This window comes from Phaseolus vulgaris, chromosome 11, assembly GCF_051622355.1.
Source record: "Phaseolus vulgaris cultivar YP4 chromosome 11, ASM5162235v1, whole genome shotgun sequence".
NCBI classification, from domain to species: domain Eukaryota; kingdom Viridiplantae; phylum Streptophyta; class Magnoliopsida; order Fabales; family Fabaceae; genus Phaseolus; species Phaseolus vulgaris.
The window spans coordinates 49,329,028-49,344,925 of NC_143508.1; the positions used below are offsets into that span (position 1 = coordinate 49,329,028).

Genomic DNA, 15,898 nt, shown 5'->3' on the forward strand with positions numbered 1-15,898 from the left:
ATGTGTGAAGATTAGCACCTAACATGTAGCATTTCGAAATAATGTGTAAAACTCAAGAAACAAACAACTATTTGATTAACACAAAGGAAGAGCTTCATTCAACAAAGTACAAGAAAGATATGCAAGTCACTAGTTTCTATATCAGTTTCCTTTCAGATAGAAATTAAATGTTTTATTTTATCCACTTGAATATAACTAATCACACACATGCAAAAAAGAAACAAGATCACTATCACTGATCTTTTCCCAGTCTTCCCCTTCTGATTTGATGGTTAGAATGTACATGACTTGTTCCATCTTGGATTCAATGTCATTTTCAAAGAATCTGACAAAAGAAGATTTGAGTGAGTGAAGCATGCAGGAGAGTTGTTGAAAGTTCAATCTTAGTATTATCATAATTGCTATACAATATATTCATCTAATGAGAAAATTGTTACATTAAAAACGAGAAGGATAATTATTTTTACATTATTTAATTATATGTATAATATTTAATAAAGTTTTGGTATATTAAAATTATTTCAAAAATTGGTTAAAATATAATATAATATTAAAAAATTTAAATAAATGTATGCTTAGAAAATGTAAACTAAACTTTTGTAATATATTAAGTATTTGATTGAAGAAAATAATTTATTAAATAAAAAATAAAAAATATTTTGAAAACTCAAAACTAGGCTTGTAATTATTGTATTTTTATATTCATAACTTAATTGAATACTTTAAATCTACAAAGTGTAAATATATGTGGTATAACATAATATATTCTAAACATAATTACTTCGAACTTATTTACTAATTAAAGTTAATCTATAACCATTATAATAGGGATTTCTAACTGTGTTTTTTTTAATATTCTTTTACCTCTTTCTACCTTTTGCTTTTGCTTAAACAATTTTTTAATTTCCATACACTCTTAATCGTGAATAAAAGTTAAAAATGTTTTTATTATATAATTATGACAATTAATAAAAAAATTTACTTTATGCATATTTTATAACTGTTTTTTTTTTCGACACATTTTTATTATCTTTGGTATCTCATTTTTTCCTAATAAAGTTTTTAGTTTTCATGATTCACAGGAAACTACCTAAGAGTAGTTGCAATAAAAAGTTGAAAGCATTTCTGCTTATGGCGAAACTTTGCACCAGTAATTGTAGTGTTAAAAGTGTTAAAAGAAAAAGGAATGAATTGTTAAAAGTATAGCAGGAATAGCAGCAAGAGAGGAAGAGGAAAGTAGTTGATACACATTCTAAACAAAAACAAAATAAATAACCCAACAAATGCTTGAAATATTGGATAACTCCAATGTTTCAAGGGATTTAAAAGAACAAGAGTTATTCCCATGAAAATCACCATCAATACTAAGTATCCCATCACGTCTTCAAATCTCCAAGACCTTGAGAAATGGCAGAATTTCAAGGAGAGGTAAACGTTCGCAAGATTTACATTCATCCAACACTAAGGACAACATATTCCACAATGAATTTTCTAGTAACCAATTTGGAAATCGTTTCCCACCATACTTGTAGATTGACATCTCCTTTAAGTATTTGGAAGGTTGCAGATTTCCAGTTACGTCTTCTTCTTTTTCTGAATCAATAGAGTTCTGATTCCACCCCCATTCTAAAGTCAGGGAGAAGGTGTGTTTTATTCTTCAAATCCGCTTCTAATGCATCCACAGAATTCAAAACATTCTTTAGGTCTCCAATTGATAGACTTCCCTCAAGGTTGAGCTCTCATAGTTGTTGCACACCAAACTCCCTGCCATGGCCAACGTTAAAAGAATTCATTACTACTTTAAGATTTTTCAATTTTCCCATGCGGTGGCACCTTTCTTACTTTAGTCTATAAAAGTTCAAGGCGACACAAATTGGTGAGTAAATACAAATTTGAGGGCAACTCCTCCAAATATTCACAATCGTTCAACTTTAGTATTTGCAAATGGGAAAGTAAACATATCTTTTCAGATAGTTTTTTAATTGCAGTACTGGAGAGATCTAAGGAACGAAGATGCTCAAGATTGCAAACAGAGTCTGGTAACTCTTCAAGGTCAGGACAATCACACAGAGATAAGATACGTATGACCTTAAACTTGGAGAACAATTCATCTATCGACATTTTGATACCCAGACTCCATAAATAATTCCAGTTAGTAACTTTTAGCATACGTAACCTTTCTATAATACATAAAGTTCCAAACTCATCAAAACCATTTCTGCGATGTCCAACTGAAATATGACGAGTTACCTTTTGTATCTTTTCTAGTTGATCATATTCGCACCTGAAGTATAGGCCTCCATCGACATATTTTTCCAAATCATGTAGAAGGTCATGCATGACAAATACTTCTTTCTTTTCATCTAATTGTTGGAAGAAAGACCTCGATAGTAGATCGTTGAAGTATTGTTGGCAAACTTCTTCTAGAGTCCTACTATGTTGACGCTAGTGGGCGAAATTTCCAATCATCCACGATTGAATCAAATCCTCCTTTTTAAACTGATAATCCTTGCAGAATAGGATACAAGAAGCAAAGCATACCTTCAGATGGGAAGGAAGGTGGATATAGCTTAATACTAAAGCAAGTATAATATTACAACTCTCTTTTGAAAATTCCCATATTTCGCTTTGTAACACAATTTTCCATTCTGAAACAGATGATTTGTCGTATAACATACTTCCCATTGTTTTCAAGGCGAGAGGTAGTCCTTTGCATTTTATAACAATCTTCATGCCAATCTCCCTGCACTCTGGATTTAGTTGAGTACCATCATCTCGGAATGTATGTTTAGCAAATAACGTCCAACAATCATCTTCTTGTAATTGCTCTAGGGAGTATTCTTCTGACCACATGGTAGAAGCAACTTCCTTACTACGTGTGGTCACGAGAATATTACTCCCTTGGGCTCCTAAAAAAGGGGCTTCCGCACTTCCTTCCACTTGGTTTGGTTTTTGTTCCAAACATCATCCAAAACAATAAGAAAATTTCTTTCCAGTCAATTTTTCTCCCAATTTTCTGTGAACCATCTCCAGATCTCTGCTATCGTCAGTTGATTTAGTAACTGCCTCAAGAATTGCGCTTGATATCTTGAAAACATCAAATTTATCTGAAACACAAACCCTGGCTTTGACAACAAATTTAGCCTCATCCACCTTTGAGTCATTGAATACATGTTGAGCAAGAGTGGTCTTACCCACCTTTCCCATTCCCACAATAGAAAGTATTGATGGCTCGTTACGATCGTTGATGTCAAATGTCAACGAGTCAATTATCAGTCTTTTATCATGATCTCTGCCACAGATATCAGTTCCAACAACCAACGATGTTGTTGAAATTGTTCTACTTCTTGTGTTTATCCTTTGTTGAACCTACAATTGTTGAATATGTGTTTAACACAAATCTAAAACCAATATAATGAACTATTGACACAAATCTAAAACTAATCTATAGATCTGAATTCAATAGGTGTTTTATAGAAATCATTGAAAAATGTAAAACCCACAACAATCTAGTGAATCTACACAAAGTTGTTCTTGTTTTATGATCTACTATGATGAAAAAACTCCTTCCATCATTTCCAAATCTTCATTGTCTTCTTAAGCACGATTTCTACTATTAAGAAATAATATTGTTTAGGAGCTAAAATTCAAGCACGTACACGTAAAAGTTTCACGAGAATTCTTAGGAAAAATCATCACTAATATATATTCAGGTTTTGAATGTGAGCAATATTTACCCAGTATTCCCCTTCTTCTTTTTGGAAACGCTGTTTGAGCAAAAGGTAGTTGCCTCGCATTGAAAATTGTGAAATTAATTTGGGAAGACCTTCCTCGAGTATGCCTTGGAGGTTGGGGCATTATGAAGTTCCAATGTTTTGAGCGATGCGAGTTGATGCAGACCCTTGTAGTCCAGTTTTTTAAGATTTGGACAATCAGAGATGGCTAGAAAAGTAAAAGAGAGTGGAAGCAAACCTTTGTCAGGAAAATATTTTGCATCCACTTTCCCAATCCACAAGCTTTGAAGAGAAGTATTATCTCCCAAAACTCCTTTTAATGAGCTTACAATTCTTGGATAGTCTTCTATTGTCAAATACTCCAGATTTGATGGCAAACCTCCATTAGGGAACGACTTAAAGCTTGGACAGTCTTTTATGCATAGGTTTACAAAAGATGGAAGCAGCATATGCATGTTTCCATGCAATGATTCAAATTTGGGGCACTTGAGAAGACACCCTAGATGATTATGGATGAGACCCTGTGAAATCATGTGTAAATTTTGAAACTCATTGAGATAAAGGGTCCTGAGTGTTAGTGGAAAGGCCTAGATAAAGAGACACAGTCATCATTGATTGGCTTCGGGCATGAATTAATGTACAAGTGTTCAAGAGAAGTGTCAGATATCAATGTGGCCAACCATTTCTACCAATATTGCTTCCATGTTGTGCCCAACCATTTCGAGTGGTTTCGTTGTAGCCCAATCCAATTGCAACTTTCCACAGTCTCGTAGTCGCACTTCTATAGCACTAACAGTGAAAGCTTCATATTGCTCGCAGTAAAAAACATTTAGATATTTCAAAGGAACAAGTAGCTCTGGTAGGTGCCCTTTTAGCTTGGGACAATCTCTTAATGAAAGATCTGAAGATGTGGAAAAGCACCTATCATAGCTTGGTATTCCCATTTTTCCCATTGTCTCGTAAAGGAGAACTCCAATGTTTCAAGGGATTTAAATGAAGAAGAGTTGTTCGCATGAAAATCAACATCAATTCTCACTATCCCATCAAGTTTTCTAATCTTCAACACCTTGAGAAATGGCAAAAGTCCAAGAGGAGGTAAATGGTGGCAAGAATCACATTCCTCCAACACTAAGGACACCATATTCCACAATGAATTTTCTAGTAACCAATTTGGAAATTGTCTCCTGCCATATTTGATGATTGACAACTTCTTTAATTGTTTGAAAGGTTGCAGATTCTCAATTACATTCCCTTCTTTTGTTAAATCATCAGGGTTCTTATAGTACACACTCCATTTTAATTGTAGATCCACGATGTTTGTTTTATTCTTCAAATTTGCATCTAATACATCAAAGGGATTCTCAATATTCTGCAGCTCCCTAATTGATAGGCTTTCATGAAGGTTGAGCTCTCGTAGTTGTTGAATACCGAACTCTCTGCCTTGTCAAACATTAAAGCAATTCATGATTACTTTAAGATTATTCAATTTTTCCAAATGTTCTGGCAACTTTCTCATTTTAGTCTCTATAAATTCAAGGAGACACAAATTGGTGAGTACATGCAAAGTTGAGGGTAACTCCTCCAAATCTCTACAATAGTTCAATGTCAATATTTGCAAGTAGGAAAGTGCACACATCCTTTCAGATACTTTTTCTATGGCAGTATATGAGAGGTCTATCGAACGGAGATGCTCAAGATTGTCGATATAGTCGGGTACCTCTTTAAGGTCAAAACAATGAGAAAATGATAAGATACACAAGAACTTAAACTTGGTGAACAATTCATGCATCAAAATGTTGGAATGCCAATGATAGTAAATTTTTTCCTGCTTCTAGCTTTTGGCATAAACGTACGTAACCTTTTTGTATTACATAAAGTTCTAAACCCATCAAAATATTTGTTGTAACCAACTTCAACTGAAAAATGACGAGTTACTTTTTGTATCTTTTTTGTTTGATCAAGTTCTCACCTAAAGTATAGGCCTCCACCGACATATTTTTCCTAATCATATAGAAGGTCATGCATGACAAATAGTTTTTTCTTTTCACTTGATTGTTAGAAGAAGGACCGTAATAGTAAATCATTGAAGTACTATTGGCAAACATCTTTTGGAATCTTACTATGATGAGGACACTGTACGAAATTTTCAGTCATCCACAACTGAATTAAACACTCCTTTTTAACTCATAATCCTTAGGGAAAAGGGTGCAGTAAGAAAAGCATACTTTGAGATGGGAGGGAAGATGGATATAACTCAATGCTAAAGTAGGCATAATATTACAACACTCTTTCAAAAATTCTCATATTTCACTTTGGAACACAATTTTCCATTTTGAAACAAATGATTTGTTGTATAATAGACTTTCCATTGTTTTCAAGGCAAGAGGTAGTCCTTTGCATCTTTTAACAATCTTCATGCCAATCTCCTTGCACTCGGGATTTGGTTGAGTATCATCATCTCATAATGCAAGTTTAGCAAACAACTTCCAACCATGATCTTCTTGTAATTGCTATAAGGAGTGTTCTTCTAGCCAAATGGTAGAAGCAACTTTCTTACTACGTGTAGTCACAAGAATCTTACTCCCTTGGGCTTCAAAAACAAGGGTTTTCTGCACTTCTTCCCATTTAGATTGGTTTTCATTCTAAATATCATCCAAAATAAGAAGAAATTTTTACACCTATCTTCCAAAAGTTAACAAATGTCATTCTTGATTCATCGATATTTACACCATTCTTATTGTCAACCCACTTACACTTTAAAACTAGAAAGGAAAACATAGTATAATCAACCTCACTATAGTATGATATAGATTCAATTGTGGGATTTTTAGCTTTTGAAGTGAAGAATTGCATCGATTTAGCTTCAAGAGAGGATCCATTATTTTGTATTGTACTTTTTTTCATCCAAATACTTCGTATAGAATGAACAATTGTTGATGTCGTAATCGGTACAACAAAAGACATCAAACTTCAATCCATTTGCCAACCATATTAATGTTTCAGATGTTGTTGAATCGTTCAAGACCTCAACTTTAAATCAAGACATGAAAGTCCTATTATGCTCCATCAACACTATTTCTCTGGTTGTCTTAAGTTTTTCTCCTTCACAATGATTTTGTGAGCAAATAAGTAAGGTATAACCTCATTTGTGTTACATTATATATAAATGTGCTTGCAACACTTCTGAAATAGATTTGGAAAAGAAAAAACAGGTTTTGAAATGGTATTTTCACTATTTTAAATATATTATCAAAATGTAAAATTAAACTTAAAAACAATATGGAAATAAAGAGGAATAAATGTGCAAGGTGTAAAAAGGAAAAGTATGAAACGAATTGAAATTTTAAAGTTGTGTTGTGGCCCACATGGAAACAGGCTAAAGAGACCAGTATGCACCCCTGAGCCCATATGCAAAACTCTAGTATTCTAAAAATATAAAAGGCTTTTTTCTTCTCACACCCCGTTATCATTTTTTACCATTCATAAAGGTAACTTCTAGATTACTTGTTTCAAAAAATATTCCAAACAAGCTTTTTCAGAATTTCCAGAACATTATTTCTAGAAAAAAGATTTTCATAATAGAATTTTTGAAATACGATTTTCCCAAAAGCTTTATGAAATATATTTTAAAAAACTATGATAAATAATAATCGAACATATAATATGTTTTACGGAATGAGGTTTCTAGAACAAATTTTATAGATTAATTTTTAGAAACTTTTTGAAAGATATGATATGTGTTTCGGAACATGATTTCCAAAAACTATTTTTATTTATAATATTTTTTGGAATGAATTATTTTTCTTCTAGAACACTCTCTCTCCTTCTTCTTCCTCTAAAAAGTACAATAAAAAAAAAGGAGGTCCAACGACATCAGTGGCAATAGTAATGACATGGTGTAGAGAGAAAATATCTTTTTAATGTTAGTGTGTGCTGCAATTAGTAATCATTGGGTGTAGAAAGAAAAAAAAATACCATATTAAACCATTTAAGAATTAACCCAAATAAATCTAGCAAACATAATGAAACGAAAATAAATGAAGAAAATATATTTTGATATCCCTTTCAAAATACAACTACTTTTTTTAATATAACAATAAAAAAAATTAAAATTTTACATTTAATTTATTATTATTAATATATTATTATTTATAACTATATATAAATAAGATAGTGTTTTGTAATATATATATATATATATATATATATATATATATTATACATAAATAATTTTCTTAGTTATTATAATAAAAATACAACTATTATAAAAGTGAATAAAATATAACTATGTGGATGAGCATAGTTATTGTTATTTTTATATTGTAGTATGCAGATGAGCATGAATATTGTTGTAGTTTATCCTTTTCCAGTGTGTAATGTAATCTTTTCCATATTGGCATTGAAACTTGTGAACAGTATGAACTCAAATCACATATTCTTCCCTGTGCTGGTTGAATCTTACAGTTGAAAGTTCTTTACTTTTTTTTTATTAGAAATTTCAATAAAAAAAAATATATATATATATATTTAAAAATTAAATTAAATTAGATAAATAGTTATTAATTAAATTAGATATTATTTTAAAAATTAAAATTATTGATATTTAAAGTGATTTTTATTATTAATAAATAATAATTTTAAATGTATTTAAAATTTTAATTTAAAAAATATTTTATAAATTTTTTAAATAAAAACTTTTATGTTAGGCATCACTATGCAACTTGACATCTCAGCTATGCTGACACGTCAAGTAACAACAATCATTTGTCATCATATGAAAAAAAAATATTATTAAAAAAAAATACAAAAATATGGGGAGACTAGAACCAAAACTCATATGTTAACAAAAAGGATACATAGGTAGACTATACCTATTCATAAATATAACAAGAGCAGACTATACCAAACCATACTATTTTTTTCCAAACGTTTAGATTTTCTTATTAATTGTAATTAAACTTAGCGCTGCGGGAGGAGATATTTGAAGAAGATTTACTTGAACAATAGAAAAAAGATTTGGTTTGCTTTTGATGTGTTTAACATTGGATTTTTTATTTCAAAAATTTGAAAGAATAACCCTATAGAAGGTTTCCTTCCAATTTTGTTTATGAGATAATGCAGATTTAATTATCTAATTCTTTAACTTCAACTTCTTTCTCTTTAAACTCAGAGTTGTCAAAGTCCTTCAAAGTTGACATGAGCACCCTTTTAATATCCTTTTTATAGAGTCTTTGTGTTTCTTGATTGTTTGTGAAAAATAGGAAAATCATAAAAATGGATGGTTGAATTGTGATTTAGTTAATTTCCAAACTTTTTTCGCAAGCATGATCCCATTGTGCATCATCAAACAACATTTACTCTTAAGATAACAAATGATAAGATGAGCTTACTTGGATGCAAGTTTAAACTAATTTTATTTGTTGAAACAGATTGGTGTTTTCATAAACATTTTCTCAACAAGTTACATCTAATGAAATAAGGAAGATGTACCCCAACACTTCATAACATATTTAGTCCAACACGCATATTAAAAACTTATTTTAAACTCAGTTTCTTCGTGTGATAGATCAAGACAAATACCAATTGTGCAACTCATTTGAATCCCTTGATTAATGATTCACAAGTTACTATATCATGGTTTACCATAAGATCAAACACCACAAGTAGATATTAAATACTTAATTAGAAGAAGTTTTGTGAAAATAACATAAAACAGGGATAGAAAATTCATCTAATAATATATAAAGATGACAAGTCTACTATCTATTTTTCTAAAATTATGCTATACCTTTAACAATTTTCTCTTTCTATCATATTTATTTTTTATCTAAAAAGTTTGGATTTGATAATGAGCTTGTACCAATTTGTTTATATGCATATAACTTCCTTGTTTATTATGGAGCTATTGATTGATCCATTATTGAATTGAAATCCAACCATTAATTAAAAGAGATACTTAACAAAAAAATGCATTAATTAAAAAAAATAAAAGGACAAAAGCAGTAGTACTGCAGAATGTGACACTTTCCATGAAGATTGAAGAAGAATACTCAAGTTGTTCATAGATGGGATAAGTATGTTTATAAATGTATTATTCTTTTCTCCTTTCTTAGCACTCTCATTCTCTTTCAAACTAATGATTGTCAATTACCCATGTATTGCACCAAGTCAACAAAAGTAGTTTCAGGATTCTCCACTTTATAATAATAGGTTAACAATACTTATATAAATTCCAATCTTTATTATTAGATGCAGGTTTTTTTTTGTTACAAAAATATGCACTTCTAACAAAATTTACAAATTCATGAGTCTATTTCCTATTTTAAAATGTATTATGTACTAATATTAATTTTATGTTATTATTTAACAAAAAGAGATTTGTTTTCTTTAACCAGAGTTTAAAATTTTAATCAACACACGCACTACAAGAAAATTTTGTATAATTACTTACATCAGAAATTTGTAAGTAATACAAAAATCTATGGACAAAACAACATTATTTATGAATAAATTTGTAGGTAATTCATTACCTACATATTCAAATTCGCATATGATTATGGAGTTTAACCTTATGACACATCCTTTAACCATTATATTTTAATCATGATTATTATTATTTTTATAATTATAATTATTATTCTTATAATAAAAATTATTATTAATATGATTATTTTTATGATTATTCTTTTTATTATTAATAGGAATAATATATTAATAACAATAATATTAACAGTATTAACAATAAAATTTATAATAAGAATATTATCAGATATTATTATTAATATTAATAATATTATTGATTATGTTAATAATAATATAAATGATATTAATAAAATTAAAAATTAAATTTATCATATTAATAATAATATAAATAATATTAATAATATGAATAATATTAATAATATGAATAATATTAATAATATGAATATTGTTAAGAGTAATAATAATATTCATTAAAATATTAATACTAATAATATAATTAATAATTTTAATAATATTAATAATAATATCATTGTTACTATTATTATTAATAATTGCAATATTAATAATAATAAAATTAATAATATTATTAATAATATTAATAACAATATTAGTAATAATTTTAATAATATTAATGATAATATTAATAAAATTCAAAATAATAATACTAATATTAATATTTTTATTAATAATATTAATAAAATACACAATAATATTAATAAAATAAATAATAATATTAATAATACCAATATTAATGTAATTATCTATGTAATTGAATTTGTAGGTAAATTATCCACTGATAAAAATTTATAAGTAATATTTGGAGATAAAAATTGATAGATAACGCTAAACTACTTCATTATTATATACGAAAAATTTGTAGATAATCAAATTTTACCTAAAAAAAATCTATAGATTAAATTTATATGTAAATTCTAAATTTATCTAGAGATCCAAATCTATAGATAATATAATAATAAATTCTGGTACATAAATCTTTTATCCACCAAACAAATTTTAATTTTTAAAATAAAAACAATTTCACTTGAATTTCTATTTTTATAAATGAATTATTTTTTATGAGATAAATTAGGCTTCTGGTTAAAGTATTTTTATTTTACTTATATTAGAGGTTTTTAACAATTATTTTAATTTAGGGTTTCATCCAACAAGAACCCGTTAAGTTATCTACATCAAAGATTGAAGATAATGGTCAAGGAGATTGTAAATAAAATCCTAAAACTAAACATATGAAAACATAACCCTAAAATTTATGTTAATTTTTTTTACCAGCAAAAGAATAAAGAAATATAAAATATTTTAAGAATATCTCAATTCTATTATAACTAGTTCTTCACACATAAAATTAACTAGTTAGTCAAATTTTAGAGCAATTGTTTTGAAATAAAAATAGTCGATGGCATAACAATACCTATATTTTTCTTAGTTATTTAACTTAAACTTTGTTCACGGATTGATTCAAATAAGATTTAGAAAGAAATGAAATATAAACCAATCAAAATTTCATCGGTTGGCAGAAAAATTTGCACGACAAGAATCAAAATAATAATCTGATTACGAATAGATTGGTTCAGTTTGAATAATTCCTTATTATACAAAAATTAAAATTATATTTTGATAAAGAAAAAAAAAATGGTTTTGCCAAAAAAAATCACCATATATCTTTAGTAAAATAACATATATTTTATTATAATAAGTTACACAAACTAAATAATAGGAAAAAATAATTAAAATAAACTGCATATATTTTTAGTTTGATTACGGGTGTTCACTGAATTGAAAATGTACCAACCAACATTCCTACTTATTTATCCTCGTTCGTAATTATTAAAAATAAAAGAAAAATGTTTTTTTTATTAGCAAGAAAAGATAAACAAATGTTTGGGGATAGTCAAATCCTTATATAGAAAAATTACCTTAGTCTCTCCCGAAGAGATCAATATCATCCAACAATGACGGGACCTAGGAAAATCACCTATAATGCTAACTACCTAAAAAATGCATCAAAAAATCAACTTCATACAAACCAAATCACCATGAAGTGATTCTCATTTATTTATTTTTTATTGCCAATAAAGAAAAAAAACAAATAATCAAGACACCAGTCAGAATAAGAAAAATACTTGGAAGTAATCCACGACCAAACATTTAATTAAACTAAGGCAAACACTTCTACAACATCAACCATGTTCCCTTTAAAAATTATGTTGTTCATGTGCTTCCATATCTCACTTGCTACTACAGTCCAAATCGCTCTCCACACGCCATTTACAGAATCAGTAGTGTTACATAACCTAAACTGAAAAAAAAAAATTAACAGTGAATCATTGTGAGACACGGACAACACTCCAAGCTAGGCAAAACATTGACTCCAAACTAGCTATGCAAATTTGCACTCAAAGAATAAATGACGACAAGACTCCTCATCCACCCCCACATAAACTACACAAAGGACTTTCAACCGTAATCTCACGCCTTTTCAAATTGACCCTAGTGGCAATCTTATTTTCCAGTACCTTCCAAACAGTAACAAATGTAGAAGATAAAGTTCTACACCTCCAAAATTGTTTATACATTGAGACATTCTCCTCTTCTCGACCCCCCTTAAACGATTATAGGCAGATTTAACCGTATAAGATAAAGTCTCTCCATCCTTCCAAATCCAACTATCCTCCTTTTCCCAAGTCAAATCTCAACCCTTGAACCACCTAAAAAAATTGACTCATCAATTACTTTTTCCATTAAAAAAAACTCCTTCTTCAAGTTAATTTCCAATCACACACCTTTAAAAGAGAAATAAATTAAACTTAAGATAAGAATGTAAAGTTATTAACTATAATATTGAAAGTTTAAATAATATAAACATAATCTGGTGCCATAATTGTACACTAAACTGAAATATATTCTCTTTTCTAGTTATGCTAATTCACACAAGTGATTGATGTTCAAGTAATTGAGACTATTTCTCTTTTATGACTCCTTTTGTTTTGCTTTTTAAAGAAAAGTAAGGAAGCTAGGGTTTGATGTGGCAGCTTAAGAACGAAAGCTGGTGTAATTAAAAAAAAGAAAACCCTAGATTATTAAAAACTTCTAGATAATGCCAAAATTACATAATGATATTCTGCATGCATTTGCTTCATATACACTTTTAGGGATGTCAAATATTCTATATATAAATAAATAAATAAAATAAAAAAATAATTAGAAGAAAAAGGTGTTGGTGAAAATAGGATAAGTTCTTAAGCAGCTCCAAACCACTAACGAAACGTGGACCAAGAATTAAAGCTAAGTGCTTTGGATCACGTGAGATGACATGCAAAAGATGAGCCATGAGGGCCACCATTGTTGAATAGCTTGTGCTAGCCAATCCTTTTCTCTTTGACAAGAATAACTACACTCTTTTGCTTATGTGTTGCAATTTTTAGAACCCCATAGCCCTTTTTGACCACTTTTATGCCCATTACTCTTCAATCCAACTTATCATATCAAATATAATTTAAGAGATTAAACTTTTTTTTTCTCATAATTATCATTATTCTCTCTTAAATAAGTGATTTTATGTCTAACTTAACTTTACAAAACTTATTTGTAAGACGAGACTGATCATATATATACACTATAATTTGACTTTATCTTTTGTTTATGTAAAATCTCTAACATAATTTTTTATATTGTAAGACGAGACTGATCATTTATATACTATAATTTGATTTTTATCTTTGGTTGAAATTATTATCGTTTTATTAGGTTAGTTAATGGTTTATGTTATTTTGATGGTTTGTTGGATCCAAGAGTTTTATCATATAAGTTTTTTATTATATAAATTTTATAATGTATGTGTAAAATATACAACTATTTCTTTACATTATATTTATCAAAAACAAATTATAAAAACTTTCATGTTAGGCATTACTATGAAACTTGACATCTCAGTTAGGCTAACACCTCAAATAACAACAATCATCTGCCATCACATGAAAAAAAAATCAAAAATATGGAGGGACGAGACAAAAAAACTCATATGTTAACAAAAATGATACATAGATAAATTATACATATTCATAAAGAATTCTAAGAATATATTAGATTGAAGCATATTATACCAATGAAATGATTATCTATGAATAAATTCTAAATTAGCCAACTTATTAGTACATGCATTTCCTTCACGAAAAATATGAGTAACCCTAAACCTGATTTTCCCACAGTAATTAAGACAAGTATTTCATTGATTACAAAGCATCCACGGAACATTAGTCTTAACAATAAACGCATCACAAACCAAGGTAGAATCACATTTAAGCTATACATTAGTAAGTCCCATCTTTTGGGTTTCCTCCATAGCATGTATAACTCCGTAAAACTCAGCAACCATAACCGTCTGAACTTCAAGAAACGCAGAGAAAGCACAAATAAACTCGCACATACTCCCACGAAAAATACTTCCACAAGTAGTAAGACCAGGATACCTCTAGCAGTCTCATCAATGTTAATTTTAACTCAGTCTGGTGAAGGAAACTCCCATCTAACAATAAGATGACGAAAAAATTATTATATTATTATTTATAACTATATATAAATAAGATTGTGTTTTTGTAACATACATCTATATATATATATATATATATATATATATTATTTTTATCATTATATACATAAATAATTTTCTTAGTTATTATAATAAAAATACAATTATTATAAAAGTGAATAAAATATAACTATTATATGTGTATGCTTTTTATATTTAATGATTATATTTTGGAAAATGAATGTCATTGTTTAAAAAATAGAAAATAAAAAATGAATAATAATAATAGAGAGAGATATATTAAACTACTTCTAGATGATTAAAAACAAATAAGTTATTTGAAGTTTAATCCTTAACAAAGTAAATACACGATACTAATAAGTTTATTATCTTAAAAAAAATATCAATATGTTTAATTTGTGTAAAATGTATTTATATTGACAACAAAAATTCAATCTTTAATTTTGCTAACATATATTTTGTTTTTATATTGTGGTATGCGGATGAGCATGAATATTTTTGTAGTTTATTCTTTTCCACTGTGTCATGTAATCTTTTGCATATTGGCATTGAAATTTGATAACAACTTAATTTGGGTGGAAAATCATTTAAATTAAGAAAAAAATAATTAATTATTATATTAACTAAATTAAATACTATTTTAATAAATTAAATAATTTGTTTTCTGATAAGAAAAAAAATTCTGATCTGTCAATAGTATCAATAAGAGAAGAAAAATATTTGTATATAAAATAATTCTTATTATTAATAAAAAAAAATTATAAAATTTTTAGATTGGTATCTAGTATTAGTTATCATTGTAACTATTAATTAATTTATCTTCTAAATTAATCTTTAATTATAAATTAGTAATTAATTTAGAATTTAAAATAATTAATAATTAAAATATTAGTAATTAATATTAAATATTAATTTAAAAATAATTTTATAATTTTTTATTAATAATATAAACTACTTTATAAACTAATAAATTTTAAATTTATAAATTAGTATTCAAATTAATCAATTTTTTTTTAAAATTAGTTGTTATTTAAGAATTTCTTGAAGTTTATACATTCAAATATTCTTCTTAAACAATATTAAATTTACTTATCTAGCTCTAATAGTTGAAAAC

The 15,898-nt window shown here is 27.8% G+C and overlaps 1 pseudogene; it reads right to left on the reverse strand.

The window, feature by feature from the left end:
- Window positions 1-1,252: 1,252 nt before the first annotated feature.
- On the reverse strand, window positions 1,253-5,728 carry LOC150023334 (putative disease resistance RPP13-like protein 1; annotated as a pseudogene).
- Between the last annotated feature and the right edge of the window lie 10,170 nt (window positions 5,729-15,898).